The following is a 12,929-nucleotide window of genomic DNA, read 5'->3' as shown; positions in this document are numbered from 1 at the left end:
CTGGTCCCCCCCCCCTTTTTTTTTTAAAGAGAGATTTGTTGCTTTAGGGAGCATGTGCTCACTGGAGAGACAGAGAAACAGAAAGCAAGAAATTACCCCCCACCCCCAGAGGGGATGGTCATGCCACAATCCCTTCCCTCCATTCTCCTCTCGGGGTTTTGAGCACACATGCACATACACATAGCATGAGTTTAAGCCACCGGATCCAGGACTTGATCCACAGTCAACTACGTGGGAGTCCAGAGACACAACCGTTATGCCACCTGCTGCCCGCCCCCTGCAGTTTCTAATGAAGTCTGGACACTGAGAGGCCAAGAGGGGAGGACCGTGGGGAGGGGTAGCAGTCTTGCTTCCCACCCCTCCCCAAGCTCAGGGCACCACAGTCACCCTGTCTAGCAGGCACAGAATCCACCCAGAGGTGCTCCAGCCCTGCCTGCTAAGAGCCAACCTGGGAGGGGACCCCATGGGTCCCAGAAGATCCAGGTGACACGGAGGAGCTGCCGGTGCTGTTAGGGGCTACAGGAACAAAGCTGGGGAGACAGGTGTCACCAGTACAGGCTTCCAAAGAGCAAGAAGATGCTGCTTCTCTGCGTCTCAGTCCCATCTGAACCCTGGGGACGGGAACCCGCACCTCACGGGCTCCAAGGAGGAAGGGTGATGCCTCGTATCAGAGCACCTGTGAGGGCGCGGGAGAGCCGTCTCCCACGGGCGGCCCAACTGCTTCCTCCCCCAGACCCTGTCCCCTCCTGCTGGCAACCTCACCCTCCGTCCTGTCGCCGCTGCTCTCAGTTGGGGTAGGGCTTTGTCCCCAGCTCCAGGAAGGGCCGAGGGACCTGAGCAGACCAATCAGTGTGATATTCCAACTCCCGCCATGGTGACGGGCTTGTGGGGGAACTCAGTGACCCAACAAGAGACTATTCTGGGATGGCAGATGAAACTAATGGGACAGAGAAGCTCCACTGGGGGACAGAGAAGTGGTGTCAGGCTGGGGCTGCTGATGGCCACAGTGACACCAAAACAGAGGAGAAGGGAGGAGAGGGGTGAAGGAGGGATGGGAGGGGAGGAGAGGGGAGGGGAAGGGAAGAGAGGGGAGGGGAGAGGGGAGGAGATGACTAATCCAGCCCTGATGATGGTGGTCCTCTCGGCACCTGGAACCTACCGCACCTGAAGTCCAACCTCTCTTTTCAGTAAGTTACCTCCATCATTTCTTTCTCTGCTTAAGCTCATTTGGGCGGGGTTTTGGTAACGTGGACCCAAAAATGTTCTACTAACCCAGTGTCTTCCTCACCTCAGAGCCTCGCGTTCCAGCACACAGCAGGGGCTGGCAAAGGCCGAAGGAAGAAATGAACGAGAACAGGAAATCATGCCCTCCCTAAACTGCCTGCAGCAGAAGCCCTGAGCTCTTGACCCTGGTGGAAGGAGGCCGCAGCTGGACCATGAATTCCGCGTCACACAGAAGCCCGACCCCACCACCCCACGGAGCAGCTGCAGATCCCGCTCACAGCAGGGCAGAGGAGCTCGGTTCCGTTTCCAACCACCTAACGCTGCCTGTTATCTGAGCCACACCTGCCAGGCCCCCTAGGGCCCCTAGATTTTTTTCCCCCCAAGGCTCCCTCTGCAGGGCAGCAGCCCCTGGGAGAGAATGGTGGAACACAGGACCCACTTAAAAGAGATGACACCCCAGGATGCTTTGGGCTGTCATTAAGAAACAGCAGGAACAGAAGAGCCGGTGGGAGTCAGGAGGCCGGAGTTAAGGTCCCAGCCGGCTGTGGGCTGTCCTATGGTCCCCGCAAGGCTTGGAGGCTCTCCAGCCTCCTGCAGCTCTCCCTAGGTTCACCCTTCCTGGAGCAGTCTCGTTTTCTCTGTCCCAAAGCCCAGAGAGGTTGGTCCTGTTTCCTGAGGTCACGCAGCCGCCAAGGCGGCCAAGCTAGGACTCAAACGCAGGATGGTTTGACTCGTGTCAAAACCGAACTGCGCGGAGCCCAAGAAGCAGGTTAAAAGCAGGATCCTGAAGTGATCCAGGCCCGCCTGGACTGACTCTGCTTTTCCATCCCCCGCTGCAGCCTCCAAAGCCCCAGAGGCCCCCATGCTGCCACCCCCACCAGCTTCCTGAAACAAATTAGCATCTCATCAGAGATGCCTTTCATCTTTTCTGTCCCCACAGGCCACGCAGTGACATTTCTGCCCGCTAGCTCCACCAATCTAAATAAGACCAAGGCCCTGAGGCCCGCTCAGTGGGTGGAGGAGAAGGGAGGGGTAGGCCCTCGCTAACCACTAGGCTAACCACTAGGCTATCCGGCCCAGGGGCGGGCTGGGGCCATCGGTCCACGCACTCATTCACTCACTCAGCAAACACTAATTTAGCAGCTTCAGCATGCCAGGCCTGGAGCTGAGCTATAAGAGGCTCATATTCTAGTAAGGAAGAGAGAGAATACGTAATGGGGCCTGGCAGGTGCTGTGGTGGTTGAGGCGCTGGACTCCCACATGGCCAACTGCGGTTCGAGTCCTGGACCTGGCAGATTGCTTTCTCACTTTCTCTCTCTCTCTCTCTCACACACACACATGCCCTACAGCAAATTAAAAATAAGAATAATAATTAATCAAATTAATAAATAATTCTTTAAGAAAATAAGCAAATGATGGAACGTGTGAGAAATACATAGAGCGAGGTGAGGGGCGGGGAAAAGAGTTGATGTGGGGTTTGGCAGGTGGCGTGGTGGTTAGGGGCGCTGGGCTCCCACATGGCAGAACGCAGTTCAAGTCCCAGACCTCGCAGCTTGCTTTCTTGCTGTCTCTCTCTGTCTCTCTCTCTCTGACCCTCTCTGGTCCAATTAAAATAAATTAAAATATTTCTTAAAAAAAAAAAGTTGATGTGGCCCACCAAGGGGAGTGGTCCCCCAGGACCCACACTATAGACTCTAAGTTCCTTTGCCCACTACGAGAACTCCCGAGGCTGCTCGGGGGCAGTGGCCGATTCCAGGGCAGGAGCGGGGAACATACGAGAGGCACCAGGAGGCCTTCCCGCTGGTCTCAGGGAGCAAAGGGGACGCGTTCTTGGTCTGAGCAGGGAAGGTGGGACACGGAAGTCATCTTGACGGGCTCCCACACGGCCAAGCCTGGGACGACTTAGCATCCAAAAGCAGGAGGACAAGAAGCTCTATGTGTTCGATGTGTTCGAGATGCTTCTCCAAGGGGGACCCTGACTGATCCCTTTGCAGGTAGTTAAGGCGCGGTGTCAGTTTTCTTTTTTAAGAAAGAGTTTGCTGGCCGGAGGGACAGTGAGAGACAGAGAGACAGAAAGCGAGAAATCACCCCCCAGGGGGGATGGCCACGCCGCAATCCCTTCTCCTCCATTCTCCTCTCGGGATCTTGGGCACGCATGCACACGCGCCCGGCATGAGTTTAAGCCACCGGGTCTGGGGCTCGAACCACAGTTGGTCATGCGGGAGTCCAACAATGTAACCATTTCGCCATCTGTGGTCCCTGGAGTCAATTTTCTGTGAAAAAGGTGAATGAAGGTTAAGAATGAAGGACCAGGGCCGGCAATAATGAAGGACCAGGGACCAGCATATGGCGTAGTGGTTAAGGGGCTGGACTCCCACATGGCTCATTAGAGTTCTAGTCCTGGACCTGGTGGCTTGCTATCTCATTCTCTCTCTCTCTCTCTCTCTCTCTCTCTCTCGTGAGTGCAGAAGCCCTGTAGTAAACTAAAATAATAATGACAAGGGACCAGCAGTTGGCATGATGACTATGTCAATGGACTCCCATGTAGTTGACCGCAGTTCGAGTCCCAGGCCCAGTGACTTAAAACTCACGCCGGGCATGTGTGCGTGCGTGCTCAAGATCCCGAGAGGAGAATGGAGGAGAAGGGATTGCGGCATGGCCCCCCCCCTGGGGGGTGATTTCTCACTTTCTGTCTCTATGTCTCTCTCTGTCTTTCTGGCGAGCGCACGTGCCCTATAGCAAAAACCTCTCCAATAATAATAATAATAAGTAAAAGTAAATAAATAATTCTTTTTAAAAAAATAAAAACAATGAAGCACCAAACTTGTCTTTCCTGTTTGCATGGTATTTTAGGTGAATCCTGTTAAAGGAAATAATTTCTTTAAAAAAATTTTCCAGAGGGGGACCAACAGATGGCATAATAGTTAAGTTGCTGGACTCACACATACTTGCACACAGTTCAAGTCCCAGACCCGGTGGCTTAAAACCTCACATGGTAGGGGGACTAGCAGATGGCATAATGGTTACGTTGCTGGACTCCCATGTCGTCAACTATGGTTTGAGACCCGAACCTGGTGGCTTAAAACTCATGCTGGGTGTGTGTGTGTACATGCCCAAAATCCCAAGAGGAGAACAGAGGAGAAGGGACTGCGGTGTGCTCATCCTCCCTGAAGGGTGATTTCTCACTTTCTATCTCTGTCTCTCTCTCTGTCTCTCCAGTGAGTACACATGCCTTATAGCAAAAACCTTTTAAAATAATTTCCAGAGGGTTGTGTGCACTTGTGGAAAGAGATAGAGGGGAAAAGACAGAGAGACAGAGAGAGAGATCACCCCAGGGGTAATGGCCATACTGCAGTGCCTTCTCCACTCTCCTCTTGAGATTTTAGGCACACATGCACATGCACCCCACATGATTTTCAAGCTGCCGGGTCCGGGACTCGAACCATATGGTTGGGTTCCCAACTGGGATCCAGTTGCCTTTACAGGAGAAATGACAGCATTGGAAGCCACCTCCGAGCAGTCCTGATGAATAAAGGGTTGTCATCAACTGCAGGACAGAGGGACAGGGCCGACGGCCCGCAGACCCCCAGACCAGACTCGGCCGCACCCAGAGCAGAACCCCCACCACCTGGATGAGAGACACGGCGAAGCCCGCGGCACTGCCTGTGCAGAATCAGACCTGCCCAGCTTGTGTCCTGAGCACCCTGGCACCGTGTGCGTGCCTGCAGCCGAGGCTGGGGGTGCATCACAGAGCACTGCTGGGGTCCCCCCCCCACAGCTCATAAAAGAGAAATACACTGAGAAACTGCAGGGCCAGCCTCGGAGCTCAGTAGTTAGGCATTGTGTGGAGGGCGCTGGATCCCACACGGTCAATGCCGGGTCACGTCCCAGCCCTGGCAGCTGGGGAAACACGCGTGTGCATGTGTCCACGATCCTGCTGGGATGCAGAGAGAACTGCGGTGTGGCCAGGCCCCACCGAGCCGGGCTTTCTCTCTCTTTTGTGTGCATGTGCCCTCTGGCATAAAAAAAAAATAATAATAATAATACAAAATCGGGCCCAAAGCAATCCAGCTTCAGATCCAAATACCAGTTGACAGCAGTCCAAGAACAGAAGAATGTATTAAATGGTACCACGAGAACATTCCACAGGACAAACAACCCAGTTTCCTCAACAGATAACTACGGCAAAGGAGGAGAGAGAGAGAGAGAGAGAGAGAGAGAGAGAGAACTGTCACGGATTCAAATAGAGGTAAGAGGGATCAGCAGATGGTCTAGCAGTTACAACGCTGGACTCCCACATGGTCAACTGCAGTTCGAGTCCCAGACCCAGTGACTTGAAACTCATACTGGGCGCATGTGCATGCGTGCCCAAGATCCCAGGAGGAGAATGGAGAAGGGATTGCGGCGTGGCCATCCCCCCTGGGGGTGATTTCTCACTTCTCCTCCCACTGTCTCTGTCTCTCTCTCTCTCTCTCTCTAGCCAGCACACACACCTTATAGCAAAAATCTCTTAAAAAAAATAATAATAGCCTTTGGGCCATTTCCATGATCTGGTAATTAAGGCAGCTAAATCCCATATGGTACATTACACACAGTTTGAATCTATTCTGGTCTTTGAAAAGAATTCTGGGTGTGACCATGGAGAGTGCTCTCTCACTTTCCCTCTTTCTCTATAAAATCATTTAAGAAAAAGAGAGAGAGAGAGAGAGACACGTAAGTGACAGATCAACCTAACGCTATACGGAGACCTTAGCAGGATCCTGATTGGAATAAACGAAGCGGGAAAGCCATGTTGGAGACAGCTATGGGAAACTGCTCAGGATTGGGCAGGAGATGATATGTGGGGTTGGGACCAGCAGGTGGCGTCGTAGTTAAGGCCTGGGACACTCCCACATGGCCAACCATGGTTCGAGTCCCAGACCTGGTGGCTTCCTTTCTCATTTTTTCTCTCTCTGGTCAAATTAAAACAAAGAAATGAATAAATAAAAAGTTAAATGACTAATTCTTTTAAAAAGAAATTCTGTGGGGTTGATGCAGCTGTAGTTACGGTTAAGGAAAGCCTTTATCTGCTGGAGATGAAACAGCAGCAGACATTTGCAACTTGCCCATAAGATACCTCGGGGTGTCCCCGGGCTACACGCGCCATTTAGAAGTAAGTGAAAATTTCAACTATAAAATGAAAAAAGAGGGAGTCATAAAAGGCCCCACTGAGTAGGTGACATTTGAAGAAAGGCTGAGGGAGAGGGACCAGCAGTTAGCGTAATGGCTATGTCACTGGACCCCCATGTAGTCGACCGCGGTTCGCATCCCAGACCCGGTGGCTTAAACTCACGCCGGGTGCGTGTGCGTGCGTGCCCAAGATCCCGAGAGGAGAATGGAGGAGAAGGGATTGAGGCGTGGCCATCCCCCCCGGGGGGTGATTTCTCACTTTCTGTCTCTCTGTCTCTGTCTGTCTGGCGAGCGCACGTGCCCTACAGCAAAAATCTCTAAAAAAAAAAAAGAGAGAGAGAGAGAGAGAGAAATAGGTCGGCCCTTTCTGAAGCCCTCTCTGATTAGGGAAAGTGGGGTAATCACCTCCGATAATCTGTGAGGTGGTCACATCACTCCTCGCTCCCTCCCTACAGCCTTCTGTGGCTCCCACAGGCCCTCTTTTGAATGAATGAATATGAATGAATGAATGAGGATGGTCCAGCCTTGAGACATTTTCTTGCTCTTTGCTCTCGGTCATGCCCGAGGCTGGCTGGGCATCCAGGAAATGAATACTAAATACGTTCTTCTTGGTTTTCCAATTTGGGGTAAATTCAAGGAGATTTCAAGAAGTTCATGCAGAAATAGAATTAAAGTACAAGTTTATTTTGGTGCAAATGTTTTTGAAATAGAGACCAGTAGGTGGCTGGTGGTTAAAACACTGGACTCCCACATGGCTGACTGTGGTTCGAGTCCCGGACCCGGTAGCTTAAAACTCATGCCGGGTGCATGTACATGTGTGCCCAAAAATCCCAAGAAGAGAGTGGAGAAGGGACTGCATAGCGGCCATCTCCCCTGGGGGTGATTTTTCATTTATTGTTTCTCAGCCTCTCAAGCCAATGCATGCCCTACAGCAAAAATCTCTCAAAAAAAATTTTTTTTGAAAGACACATAGGATTTTCTCATAATACACATTTTTCACACATTTTTTGAAGATGCTTCCTAGTTGCACAATGTCACTCAGAAATAAGAGCAGAGCTAGAGTTCAAACCCCAAGATCCGCAGCTCCAAGTGCCCCCCGCTTTGTTTGGGGGAGGAGAGGTTTTTGCTATAGGGTATGTGCACTCTCCAGACAGAGAGAGAGAGAGAGACAGAGAGACAGAAAGCGAGAAATCACCCCCCAGGAGGGATGGCCATGCCGCAATCCCTTCTCCTCCATTCTCCTCTCGGGATCTTGGGCACACACGCACATGCGCCCGGCATGAATTTAAGCCACCGGATCCAGGACTCGAATTGCGGTCGACTACATGGGAGTCCAGCGATATAGTCATTAACGCTAACTGCTGGTCCCCCAAGTGCCCTTTTCTGTTCCTGAGCACTGAAAAAAATATCATTGGGAAGAAGAGGGCAAGTCCCCAAGAGACTCTGGCCATAGGCCTGTCTGCCCTTGCCACCGCAGTTCAGGGCCCAGTACAGTGAGGCCATCCATCCATCCATCATGACCACGCCCACGAGGCTATGAGCTGCCACCCCTGGGGACCCTTGCCTCTGGGCTGAGACATCACGTGGCATCCAGAGTCCACAGAGACAGCAAGAGGGTCAAGCCAACGCCGCCACCCCGGAGATAAGAAGAACTTGGCTCAGAGGTCACCATGCACACATGGGGGTTCTTCTAGTTCCAGACCAGGGCTTGCCGGAGGCCCGGGCCGCAGAGGCGTGGGTGGCGCACACAGCGAGGGGGACAGCAGTGACAGCCAGGAGCACTTCTCCCCCGGCCAACGCGCTCAGTGGTGCCATCGTTCATTCACTCATCAAACGCTCGCTGAGCAGCCCTGGCTCCGGCGTGAGGAAACCCCACAGCATGCTGACTCTACCAGGGCAGGCAGACGAGAAGCCAAGCGTGGACTGTCACACGCTTGGGGGAAAAATAATGCAGTGGGAGGATTCGGAGGAGGGGAGGCCTCTCTGATCAAGTCTGTGCAGGAACGGAGGGAACAGGAGACCCGGGCCCGCAGACCCCAAGCCAGGCAGAGAACAGCCAGCGCCAAGGCCCCGAGGCAGGATGGCTCCCACATGCTGAAGACCAGCAGGGAGCTGGGGGGCTGGGGCCGAGAGGACGGCAGGGAGGCCACGGGGCAGGCCACGGGGCAGTCCACGGAGGGCCAGGAGGCCGCAGAGAGGGACTTTGTTTTTGCCTCTGAGGACGTGGGAGCCATGGGAGGGTGCTGAGCGGAGGAGGAGAGTGAGCCGAAGCAGGTGAACAGACTCCCTGTGGCTGCAGGGGTCGTGAGAATGGGGGCAGGAAGGCCAGGGAGGTTGCCACCGCCATTGTGGGGAGAGAAGCTAGGCACCTGACCAGAGGGGACGAGACGTGGCAGATCAGGGCACGTGTAAAGAAAAGCGTGTCTCATGGTGGCCACATACAACCCCGTGTGCCTAGGAAAAGGACGTCCCCCTCTCAGAAGAGAAAAACCAAGCCTCAGAGAGGCTGAGCCACGTGCCCAATGTCACACAGCGAGGAGGTATCAGCGCACGGTTCCAGCCCGGCCATCTGGCTCCAAGCCCGCGCTCCTTGTCCTCTGTCATCTCCTCCAACCTCAGGTCCGGGGGAGTGAGCACCCCACGCCCATCTCTAGCTCCAGCTGCAAAGCAAAGCTGGGGAGGGGATGGGAGGATGGGAGAGACGAAAATGCATGAAAGAGAGTGAGGCCCCTGCAGGGCAGGTGAGCGCCAGAGGGGACAGGGCCAGCTTCCAGGCCTCTGTGAAGCCTGCACTCGGTGAACGCCCCCCTGTGGGAGGCGGTGCAGACAGGGCTGGGCACAGCCAGACGACTGAGGTCCCAAGTCCAGCTCCGTCCCCCACTAGCCAGTGAGGGACGTGTCACGTCTCACGCTCCGTGCCTCAGTTCCCCGCCTGCCAGAATTAGCTGGCAGACAGCGCTGGGCCCCCAGGACCACAGGAGGGAGGCTTGGGGTACACCTTTCCCACCCTGCCCCTAGCCTCTCTCCCTGGGGGACCCTGGCCTCCTTCCTGTCTCTGGTTCAGAGAAGCAGCCAAGGCAAGGCCTGCTGCAGGGCGAGGTGGGGAGAGCAGTTGGGGAAGGCTGGTTGGTTGGAGACAAGTAAGTCAGAGAAACTTCTGGACCAGACTGTACCCTGTAAAAGCTGGGGCCCAGAGGGTGGAGACATTTTCTGAGCCATTAGACCCCCAGGCCTGGTGCCCAGTTGCCTGCCCTGGGGGAGTCTCTGGAGAGGGGGAGTTTCAGGGAACCCAAGGGATTGTGGTGAAGGTGGGGACCAGCAGGTGGCGTGGTGGTTAAGGGATTGGACACACCCACATGGCTGACCGCAGTTCGAGTCCTGGACCTGGCGGCTTGCTTTCTCACTTTCCTCTCTCTCTCTCTCTCTCTCTCTCTCTCGCTTGTCAAATTAAAATGAATAAATAAATAAGGAAATCTTAAAAAAAAAAAAGATTTTACTAAAATAAAAAACCCTTGGCTTACAGACAGGGAGCGGGGGGCTCCAGGCCCCACGGCGGTAAGGGGCAGGGCAGGAAGTTGAGGCAGGCTCTCTGCAGGTTCTCTGTCACCGTCTCAGAAGACATCCGAAAGTTCACGGGGATGTGGGATGAAAGCACCAGCTCATTTTGGGAAACCCACGTGCAGTTTTCCTAACTCATTCTCTGTGGACTTTCTGAAGTCCCCTCCCATGTGAACTCATTGAACTCGCAAAACATCTACCGCGAGGATTTCCCGTCCCGGTGGAGGGAACTGAGGCTGAGAAAGAGATGAAGCGTCTCGCTCCAGGTTACCATTCGGCAGTGGCTGAGCTGGGATTCGAACCCAGGGTGTTTGGCTTAGAGTCTAGGAGAAGGGAGAGGGTTCTGCAATGGAGTGAAGCCAGAGGTCGGGGGAAAGACTTTGAAGAACAAGGGTGTCCAATGGTCAATGAGAGGAGCGATGAAACCCCCTTCCCGCCTTGGCCCTGCCAGCATCTTGGTCAACTTCCGCCACGTGGGTCCTCGGAGTCTGTGTCCCAGTCTGACCCCAGTGAACTGACAGATTGCAGTCCCACCTGGGACAGGCATGTGACCCTCACACTAAAGCAACAGCTGCAGGGGCCAGCAGGTGGCGTGGTGGTGAAGGTGCTGCACTCCCACATGGCCAACCACGATTCGAGTCCCAGACCCGGCAGCTTGAAAATCACACTAGACATCTGTGGAAGGAGTGTGGGAGAGGGGAAGAGTATAGGGAAGGAAATTAGGGAGAAAGACAGAGAAGTAAGACATTTGTAGGACACAGAAATGGTTTACTACCTGTATAACATGTATAGTATTCTCTCTCACCTGGACTGATGTGAGGTGCATTTCATGTTGAATAAATTCTCTCTTGGGGCCAGCAGTTAGCGTAATGGCTATGTCGCTGAACTCCTATGTAGCCGACCGTGGTTCGAGTCTTGGACCTGGTGGCTTAAACTCATGACAGGCGCGTGTGCATGCGTACCCAAGATCCTGAGAGGAGAATGGAGGAGAAGGGATTGCGGCGTGGCCATCCCCCATGGGGGGTGATTTCTCACTTTCTGTCTCTCTGTCTCTCTCTGTCTTTCTGGTGAGTGCACATGCCCTATAGCAAAAACCTCTCAAAAAAAAAATTCTCTCTATAAGCTAAATGATTTATAGCGATCGAATGTATAAAAAAATAATAATTTTAAAAAGAAGGAAAGCCATGCCGGACACACATGCGTACCTGTCCAAAATTCCAGGAAGAGGATGGAGGACAAGAGATTGTGGCCTAGCCATCCCTCTGGGGGGGTGATATCTCTCTCTCTCTCTCTCTCTCTCCAGCAAGCACCTGCTCCCTATGCAAATAACAACAAAAAAGCAGCCACCGAGGCAGGTGGTCAGGAAGGGAGCTGCCCCACGCATAGGAAAATCCTGCAGGTGTCTGGGAACCGGGTCGGGGTGTTGGGACAATCACTGTCCCGGCCGGATTAACGCAGGGCCTGCGAGTACAGGGGCAGGCCTGGGCCTGGACTTCAACTGCATGCGCTGGACCGTGCAGAGCTCAGACGCTGACACTCCGGGGTCACACGCGGCCGACAGTTCGACATCGCCGCGAGCCCACGCCCCTGAACGGCGGCTCGTTATTTCTCGTGTCTTGTCTATTTCGTTTTTCGACCATTCCTTGTTCGTGTATTTGTTCGAACCTATCAGTCTCCAACGGACTGAAAATAAAAAGAAAATACTGGCCTCTCACCAGGCAGGCTGAGAAGCGCCACTTTTAGAGGGACGAAGCGGTGACAAGCAGCTGGCACGGGTCCTGATGTGTTACTCAACAGAGACTCAGGCTGGAAAGTAGACGCTTCGCTTCGGAAACCACAGGGGACTTTCGTGGGCACTGAACCGGAAGTGACTTTTTCTTTGTTTTCTTTCTTTCTTTCTTTATTTTTTTTTAGAGACTTTCGCTTTGCTTTTTTGTTTTGTTTTGTTTTTTGTTTGTCTATTTGTTTTTGTTTCTGTTTTTGCTATAGGGCACATGTATTCACAGAGAGATAGAAAGCAAAAGACCACCCCCCTGGGTGGGATGGCCACACTCTCTTGTCCTCCATTCTCCTCTGGAGATTTTGGGCATGCAGGCACACACGCCTAGAATGAGTTTTAAACTGCCGGGTCTGGGACTCAAACTGTGGTCGACGACGTGGGAGTCAGCGACCGTTTTGCCTTCTGTTGGTCCCCAGCAGAGACTTTTTCTACGTGTGGTTTCTTGACCCCAGGCACTATGGACTTTGGGGGGCTGTTCTGATCACAACAGGACGTGGAGGAGCACCCCGCCCTCCACCAGCAGGTGCCAGAGGCTGTCCCTTCCTGGGTGAGACGACCCAAGATATTCCCCTGGCTGGGAACTACTGGTGTAGATGTTCTAAGTGAGAGAGAGAGAGAGTGTGTGTGTGTGTGTGTGTGTGTGTGTGTGTGTTCCATTCCTGGTCCACTCTCCTAACTCACAACCCCGCCCCTGCCGCCAGCCCTGGAGGCACCCATTACTCTTAGGGGGTGCCTGTCAGAGCTCCCCTCCTGGAAGAGGAGTAAGGTCGCCATGGAAACAGGACCCTGAGCTACTGTCCTCACTGAGGCTGCCTCCCTGGTCCCTGATTCTTGCCCATCTGTCCTCCCACAGCTCCAGGGCACCGGGCTCAAAGCAGGTGGATAGAAACCAGAAGCCAGCCAGAGAGGAGGGACTGGCCTGCCGTGACAGCCTGAGGCTGGGAGACGCCGTCACCCTGGAGCAGCGGGACTCCACAGGAAGCTGCACAGCTGCCTGGCAGGGGAGCCGAGGGACAGGGGCTCCGCCCAGGACCTTCAGGTGCGGCTTATTCAGTTACCAACGTCTGCACCCCAACCCTGCCTCCCTGCCTCGGGGAGTCTGGCTCAAAATAACCAGAAAGAGCCCCAAGCCCTGTGTTTTGAAAGTTCCCTAAGTGATTCTAACAGGTCACAGGGATTGAGACCACCTTCTTAGAAT

This window comes from Tupaia chinensis, unplaced genomic scaffold (assembly GCF_000334495.1).
Source record: "Tupaia chinensis unplaced genomic scaffold, TupChi_1.0 Scaffold000704_1, whole genome shotgun sequence".
Taxonomy (NCBI): Eukaryota; Metazoa; Chordata; class Mammalia; order Scandentia; family Tupaiidae; genus Tupaia; species Tupaia belangeri.
The sequence above is the reverse complement of the archived record's forward strand: the minus strand, read 5'-3'. Positions refer to the sequence as shown.